Genomic DNA, 8,524 nt, shown 5'->3' with positions numbered 1-8,524 from the left:
ATTAACTTCTCTCAGCATTCAGCACATGTTAGCGACAGGCCGGAGACTTGAATGCAAAGTGGCTATGCGGGGGGAGGGGAAAGAGGGATCATTTTACTGGGAAAGGAAAGCTGCGCTCTACGCCGATATATAATACCCAGGGGTGGACCCAGGATTTTACAAAGCGGGGTGCAGGAGCAGCACCTGGTGCTGCATGGGTGGCTGGACCCCCACTCCCAGCCCCTCCCATGATCCCCCTCAACTAGGGCAGGCAGACTGCACCACAGGAGCAAACCCCAAAGAAGGTAATTCCCTCCCTTCTCCCCTTCCCTTCTCCCTGCTCAGAAGCAAGTCTCTTCCCATCCCCTTCCCATTCCCCCCCTCCACCTGCTGCTGCCAGTGTCTGTGCTGCTCTAGTGGGGCCAGGACTTTGCGTCCCACTGCAGACGGGCTGCATGAGGACAGGGCTCAGCCCGGAGCTACGGGGGTGGCGGGCAGATTGCCTGTGAACCCGGCTGCCCCCACTGCTGTCACTGCTGCTGTTCCCAGGCTCCTCCACACCCCAGCTGGAGCAGGACTTGAGTTCTCCTTGTGCCCAGGACAGCTGGGCCAGCAGCAATGCTGGCAGTGGTAGGTAGGGGCGGGGACAGGGCAGGGGACGTGCTTCTAAGCATGGAGAGGAAGAGCTGAGGAAAAGTCCCCAGATGTTACCCCTGCCATGTGATCCAGAGGGGGCACCACTCCACCCCCTCTGGATCTGCCCTCAATAATACCTACTTGTAATTTAAGGTTAAAAACATGCCTGGGGACACGCGTAGAAGACATGCGGTCTTCGTTCTTAGAGACAGCGTGCCCCGCTTGGAGTGGGCTTTCACCCTAGTTGCTGGACCCGTTGAGTGAAAACACCACAAACTCAAACCAAAAGGTAGGAGGAAGGAAGCATATGAATAATCCAGCCCTATTAACACCTGGGATAGTTGGTAGTAAATCATTCCCTGATTGCGGTACAGCGTTTCGTAGTGTAGCCTTGTTTTTACTGCTACTGGTTCATTCAGGAGGCAAGGTCAGCAGAAGATCTGGAGATCGACGCCTCCAGCTTCCTCATGCCTTACGCCCGTAGGAATGATTCACATCAAAGCCGGGTAAGAAGGACTTTTATACAGCATCAACATCCGTCTCCTCTCCCCATCTCTTCCCACACATGAATTTCAAAATTTGATTTATACCCCTGGCTGGCTGGTGGGCCCATGGCAGGCTCCGAAGATATTAAAGTACAATTTGAAATAAGGCTGAAGGGGGGAAAAAAACCAAAGGGGGAAAAAAACAGCTTTACATATATTTTGTTTTGAGAGCTGGAGTTTAATTTAAATCTGGCGTGCTTTATATAAATGAAGTCAAGTCCCAAATGATACTAGACAGCATGGCATTTATGAGCCCCAAGTTATATTTTTTGCTATTAAGGCAAAACGTAACAATTTCCAAATCTGTATCAAGAGAAATATAAAATAACATGGCTCTGGATACTCCTTTTTCTCCATCTGTGACCACTACTTTATAATGTTTTTTTAATATTATTTCTAGCCCTGCTTAGCATAGCTCTGGCACTAGCAAGCTTATTTCAGTTTTGTTCACATCAGGCTTATTTTCAGCTGACAGCTACTGTGCTGGGTGTGATCCAATTCTGTGATATTGCACCAGCAATTCATTCTACCTCATTTACCCAAGAGATAAAAGCCTGGGACTGGAGCCTTTAAAATGTACTTGAAATGTATATTTACCAGGCAGGTTTTGGCACAAACCCATGGTACATGAATGGGGGGCCAAGCATGATTTACAAGGAAAATAATTCAATACCCCTTTCTTCATTTCCTTTTCCTTTGTCGCTGGGTGTGATGCACTGTGACCTGATCCGTACTGCTGCTGATGGTCTTCTGCCTGTAGTTCCTTGAGCTATGAAGTCAATCTGTTTGAGGAAGCTATCATTTTTGTAGAGCAAGGTCATGCAGTTGAGTGAACAATACAGTAAATATATATAGGCAGCAAAGGGAAACACAAATGTGCCTGGTATATTTGTCTTTTACTTGAGAGGCTGCTACATTTTGTAGATACTTTACATCTGTTTTTTCTTAAAGGTATATTACTTTTGCTATATCCACAATGAATGATAAAGCATTTTAGAATGTGGAGAATTAAGTTACTACTGCTTCGTCTTATCAACGCAAATGTTGCCTTTGCTCTTCAGCCGAATGAAACACCAGCTCCTGAAGAAATTCCCAGAAGGAGGGCCATGGAGCTGACAGAAAGACAACCAAGTAAGGTATAAGACACTCCTTGGGTCTCTTGAGTATGCACTTCTCCTATTAACAGTGCTATCTCTTTCCAACCCACTCGCTGTAACTATAAGTTTTGAAGAATCACAGTACTGATGAGGAGACTTTATAGTATCATAGTGTTTAGGGTCAGAAGGGACCTAAACAGATCATCAGGTCTGACCCCCCCGCCCCAGCCAGGAATGGGTGCCGGGGTCATATCACCCCAGCCAAATATCTGTCCAGCCTCCTCTTGAAGACCCCCAAGGTAGGGGAGAGCACCACCTCCCTTGGGAGCCCATTCCAGAGCCTGGCAGCCCTAAGTGTAAAGTAATGCCTCCTGATATCAAGCCTGACCCTACTCTCAATCAAATTGTGGCTGTTATTCCTTGTTATCCCAGGTGGTGCCCAGGGGAACAGAGCCTCCCCCAGTTCCTGCTGGTTCCTCCTGGTGAGTTTGTAAATGGCCACCAGATCCCCTCTCAGCCTTCTCTTGTGGAGGCTGAACAGGTTCAGGCCCTTTAGCCTCTTCGTAGGGCCTGGTCTGCTGCCCCTTGACCATGTGAGTGGCCCTCCTCTGGACCCTCTCAATGCTAGCCACATCCCTCCTGAAGTGCGGCGCCCAGAACTGGACACAGTGCTCCAACTGCAGCCTGACCAGCACCGCGTAGAGGGGAAGGATCACCTCCCTGGACCTGCTTGTGATGCATCTGTAGATGCATGACAAGGTGCAGTTAGCCTTACTGACTGCTTCCTCACATTGGCGTCTCATGTCCATCCTGGAGTCAACAGTGACTCCAAGATCCCTTTCAGCCACGGTGTTGATGAGAAGGGTGTTCCCCAGCCTACAGGTGCGCTGCTGGTTCCTTCTCCCTAGATGCAGCACCTTGCACTTGTCTGTGTTGAATCCCATCCTATTCTCATCTGCCCACCTCTGTAACCTGTCTAGATCTAGTTGGATTCTGTCCCTCCCCTCCAGTGTGCCCACTTCTCCCCACATCTTGGTGTCATCGGTGAATTTGGACAGCGTGCGTTCCACACCCACATCCAGATAGCTGATAAAAATGTTGAACAGTGCAGGCCCCAGGACCAAGCCCTGGGGGACTCCACTGCCCACTTTCCTCCAGGTCAAAAACGACCCGTCCACCACCACTCTCTGGGTGTGACCATCAACCCAATTTGCCACCCACCTGACTGTGTAGGCATCAATGCCACAGTCCCTAAGCTTTTTAAAGAGAATGTGGTGGGAAACTGTGTCAAAGGCCTTCTTCCAGTCCAGGAAGACGACGTCTACCTCAATGCCCTTGTCCAGGGACTTTGTGACCTGAGCATAAAAAGAAACCAGGTTAGGCAGGCAGGACCAGCCCTCAATGAACCCATGTTTTTTGCCCCTGAGCATTACCTCCCCTGCTGGGCCCTTGCAGATGTGCTCCTTGATAATTTTCTCAAAGGTCTTCCCAAGGACCAAGGTGAGACTAACTGGCCTATAATTGCCGGGGTCCTCCTTTCTCCCCATCTTGTAAATGGGGACCACGTTGGCCCTTTTCCAATCCTCTGGTACCTGGCCAGAGCCCCATGAGGGCTCATAAAGCCATGCCAGGGGCCCCGCTATGACCCCTGCCAATTCCCTCAGCACCCTCGGGTGAAGAGCATCTGGACCTACTGATTTAAACACGTCCAGCCCCTCCAAAAGTTCCCTAACTAGATCATCCCTGACCCTAGGCACGGTGGTGCCTACCTTGGGTCCAACCACAATTCTAGTTTGCTTGTTTGCTTAGTCTACAAAGATTTTAAAAAATCCAATGGAAACGCCTATGCAACCACCACGGTGCAGAGCAGGCTGCCTCCCACAACTGGTCTTCGAATACGCATTGCAATATGGATCCCAGAGCTGCCATTCAGCCGGGCATCTTCCATTTTGTACTGGTATTTTTGGTGATTTGTTCCAGGGTGCAGCACCTTACATTTATCAGCATCTGCCTTCATCAGCCACTGATGCAAATCCAGACTTAACCACCGCAGCGGTGTGGGAAGTATTAGCAATCTCTGACATTGAAACCTCGTGTCATTTTTCTGAAAATGATCAGTAGTTTAAATCAGGAGATAGTATGTATGTATGTAGGATTTTTCTGGGTGATATCTTTTGCTTCATGGTTGGAATAGTTTTAAACAAGCTTTTGAATACAGGGCATTTTTCTTCGGATCTTTTTTATTAGCTTTAAGAAAAATAACAAATACTAGAGCCCTTAAGTTAGGGGCAAATCACCTCATACTTGTTCCTAGTTTCGACCCAGCATTTCCCAGAAGCTGCAGGTATATACACGGCACGGCCCTGTGAATCAAAGGTCATACATGAAGCTGTGTGTACTACAGAGATCCAGCCCCGCAGTAATAAGGATCTCCTCCACTTCTCATTTTGCCGAAGTCTTCCCTCCCTTGGGGCCTTGACCTTGTGAACTCTCTGTTTTAAAAGTGCTATCAGTTTTAAAAGTGCTTTAGATTTCCACGCTCATATTTCATGTGGAGTTCACTTATTTATTGAATGAGAAAGCCACTTTATTCCTTCCCATGAGTTATTAGCATTTACGTCTACAGCAAAAGCATATGGGGAGAGCGAGCGCGTGGAAACGTGCCGCGTGTTCTAGCGTGGCTGTTCTTCTTCTTGGCAAATTCGGGCCGTTGATATTGACACCGCTCGCCCCAATTTTTCCTGATACTTATTCCATCAAGCGGTAACCTCCATGAGAAGAGAAGGAGCAGATTGCCCTGCAAAGCTGAGCGCCCAGGTGCTGTTTGCTCTCAAAACCAGAGACTGATTTTTGCAGCTTGGCAGCGGTTGAAAACTGTGCCTGGGACCATACGAGGGGGTGAACGGAGCAGTCAAACGGAAGGTCTTTAGCACTCGCAGCCTGCAGCACACAGCTTGGAAAACCTCCTGGAGGCCTGGCTTCTGTTTGTGAGTGTGCGTCTCCAAGTGAACGACAGCCCCAGACATGAGTCACTTGCATCTCGAACAAAAGACAGGGATTCAGAGCCCGTCGCCTTCCGAGGCTTTATCACCCCGTTGTTTCCTGACTTGCTTGAGCTGAACAAGGTCATGCAAAGCCCCCAGCTGAACAAACACACAGCACTAGAGGCAAGAGAAGGTCTATTTTGCGTGGGCCCCGGAGGAATTAAGAACAAAATCTCAAGGGAAAAGTTTGAAGTACAATTACTCCGCTCCCCACTTACAATGGAAACACGACACAGGTTGTTGGGTTTTTTTAATGGCTTGTGCATGTGTTCACATCCTTCAGATTGTAATGATTTTTGTCTTTACATGCAGAAGAGGTTAACTGCTGTTCAATCTTGCGTTAGCCCGCAGTAACCTTGGCATTTAAAAGAAAATAATAGCTTCCAACAGCTTTTGTGATGGTTCATCCATTAGGAGGGAATGAAGGGCTTCAGCCTGTAAAATACTTCATCTACTCTGTGCTTTCTGTGCCTTGAGCGTTTGTGACAGAAAATTACATATATGCAAGCACCCAGCCCTCTTTTCATGATTACAGCCAATATGTTTCTGTTCTGATATTAGCTGCCTGGGTTCTGCGCATTGTTTTTGTGAGCTGTGCAGAAGAAATACAAATGCATTGTAAAAAAAAAAAGGGAGGTGGGGAGGAGGGAAGCAGGAATCCACCTATTTTTTTGTAATGAAGTCCCAGAAAGAAATTTAAATTGCACATTACGGATTGTTCCCCTTTGTAATTACTATATGCAATCTCCCTTTAGTTGGGCACCAATGTGTCACCCACTGGTTGGAGCTGTGTGCATGCTCCATACAGGATTTGTACATTTGTAATGGGATGGAGTAGAATCACAGATGGCAACAAATAGAATAGTGTGTGCACTACACACACACACACACACACACACACACACACATGCACGCGCGCACGCAACATCAGATATTGTTGGTACAGAAGAATAGCAATATGTAGTCTATGATCTATCATAGACAGACTACGGTTTGTTGGGGGGCGGAGGTTAGAGATGCTGTTGTCCCCCAGGGATCTGTCCAGTTGTAAAAAACGATGTTTTCCTTCTGTCATTTCCATTGGCACACTGACACCGCCTAACTGATACTGTTGTTAGCATGAGATTTCCAGCTATCAACCTGTTTTTCCCTGACATAAGGAAACCCCTTTGGCCCTCTCTCTCAGACATTTCCTTGGCTGCCTGTCTTGTTTTCACTTTTTTTGGTGCTTCAGATTCTTCTTGTACACACTAGACAACATTCATTCCTAATTGTGTGTGTGCATGTGTGTGTGCCAGTGAGAGAATGCATGTGTACTCATTTATTTTACACACACGCGCACACACACATTTATGTAACTTGAAAAAATATATAACACATGCATTCACCAGAACTGGCAAGTTTACTGAGTGGGTGTATACAACAGAAGACATACAGTAACAAGAGCTAGCAGTAATATGCAATTTTTACAAGTGGATTAATGGCATCTTAGCTGTCACTTATGCTGGGTTTTACATTACTGGTGATAACTGAATGTGGTTTTAACTTTGCCCATAGAACTGTTAGCGATGATTATAGATTAAGTCATCACGAGTAGATATGATGAGGTGGGGGCCGTGTAATGACACAGACCTGGCATTATGATTGTTTGTAGCTTTTTTTTCCTGGGTGGCATAACCACCTTGCCATCGCAAAGCCAAGTCTCTCCGCTTTCCTGATCTTTTTGCTAACCGCTTGTGGATGAAAGAAGTGAAGAATTAGCTAATATTAAGAACAAATTGGGATAATTAATTTGACAAACATTATTTGACCATCTGTAGAACTGAATTAATGAAGTATTACCACATAGTCATTCGTCTGGTGAAGAAAAAATATTTGTCCAGTTCTTTGCAGATACTATTTGGGCATTTAATTTTTCTGAATAGTTTATTGGACAAATATTACAGTCCTATCCCTCCTGATTTCATTGACATATTACATTTTTCATTTCCTGCTTAATTGTATTCTTGATTCCATACAATTTTATCAAGCTGAGAACACTAATGTCTTGGGAGCCTATTCAGCCATAATAGCCATGGGGAATTCAATGCGCACATTGTACACTAGGATAATGAGAATTCACCCTAATAGTTATTTCTCCTCCTGCTACATGTAGCTCCATTATCTCGTGCACTGAAAATAACCTAACCCCCTTACTTATGTGAAATATGACAATACACTGCCTGAAACAAATGGCCCAAGCCCAGGGGACTACAGAGGGAGGGTCTGAGGAAGTAGCTGCAGTGCTGTCTAGAAAGCCAGGAAATGAGTGAAGGAAAAGATGGGTTTGTGCTTAAAGCCTGGAAGAATTGAGGGAAAGTTGTCCCTGAAAGGCCTGAAGGCTTTCCCACCTATCCCCACCCTGAGGTTTGCATTTGTCCCAGACTACGCAGCCCTTTTGCTGTAGGATTGATTGTGATGGTCACAGTGCCCCCCACCCCAGACTCGGCCCCAGGAAGTAGTCCTGCGTCGGCAAATGTCTGGGGTTTTTATTTGCTGCAACCAACTAGAAGGTTTGTACTGAAACAGTTAATGAAAGCCCCGCACCGTAGGCCCTGGTCAGCTTGGATTACTCCTGCTGCCAGCGTGAGAGGGTTTAATATCTGAACAGCCCTTTTGTGTCTATTTACCCTAACCCTTGCATTAATGTAGTAGGGCTCTATCAAGTTAATTAATTAGAAGGGTCTGAGTGGCAAGGTACTGGGGGTGGGGTTTTGTTTTTTATCTCCTAAGCATCAGGGGCCGAAAGCAGAGAGAAACACAGTTGTTCTTGTTAAAAGACAGTTTTTAGGCATCTGTTGTATGGGAAGAAAACGGTGACACCACCCCTTCCTCAACTCGCCCTCTCTTGAGACGTGCGCGTGTAGCGCCATGATCCCGATCATATTTTTAATGCCACAAAGACCTAATGTTTCACCCAGTTTGGGCTCAGATGAACAGACAAGGACCCACGTCACCACTGCTGCAGAAGCCGAGACTGCCCTTTACAGCTGGGTTATTTATTAGTCAGAAACTCAGCCTTTAACAAAGCAAAGCACATTGATTTTTCCTTTAGCCTCGCAGCTCCAGAGCTTGGAAAGTGCCTGCTGTTGTCTCACTAAATGCACTAGACTTATCTGTGCTAAAATGTTAACATTTCTCTTCTCTTGTGAGCACATGTGGCAAATCCTAAATGGGATTTAGG

The 8,524-nt window shown here is 46.5% G+C and overlaps 1 long non-coding RNA gene across 1 annotated transcript; it reads left to right on the top strand.

Annotated features, from left to right (window-relative positions):
- The first annotated feature begins 368 nt into the window (after positions 1-368).
- LOC109280873 (uncharacterized) lies at positions 369-5,762 on the top strand. Its single transcript, XR_009464407.1, has 2 exons — positions 369-1,121; positions 2,222-5,762. It is a non-coding gene; the product is annotated as an uncharacterized LOC109280873 (long non-coding RNA).
- Positions 5,763-8,524: the final 2,762 nt, after the last annotated feature.

Source organism: Alligator mississippiensis, chromosome 9, assembly GCF_030867095.1.
Source record: "Alligator mississippiensis isolate rAllMis1 chromosome 9, rAllMis1, whole genome shotgun sequence".
In the NCBI taxonomy this organism is placed as follows: Eukaryota; Metazoa; Chordata; order Crocodylia; family Alligatoridae; genus Alligator; species Alligator mississippiensis.
This window is presented reverse-complemented; position numbering and strand designations above follow the sequence as displayed.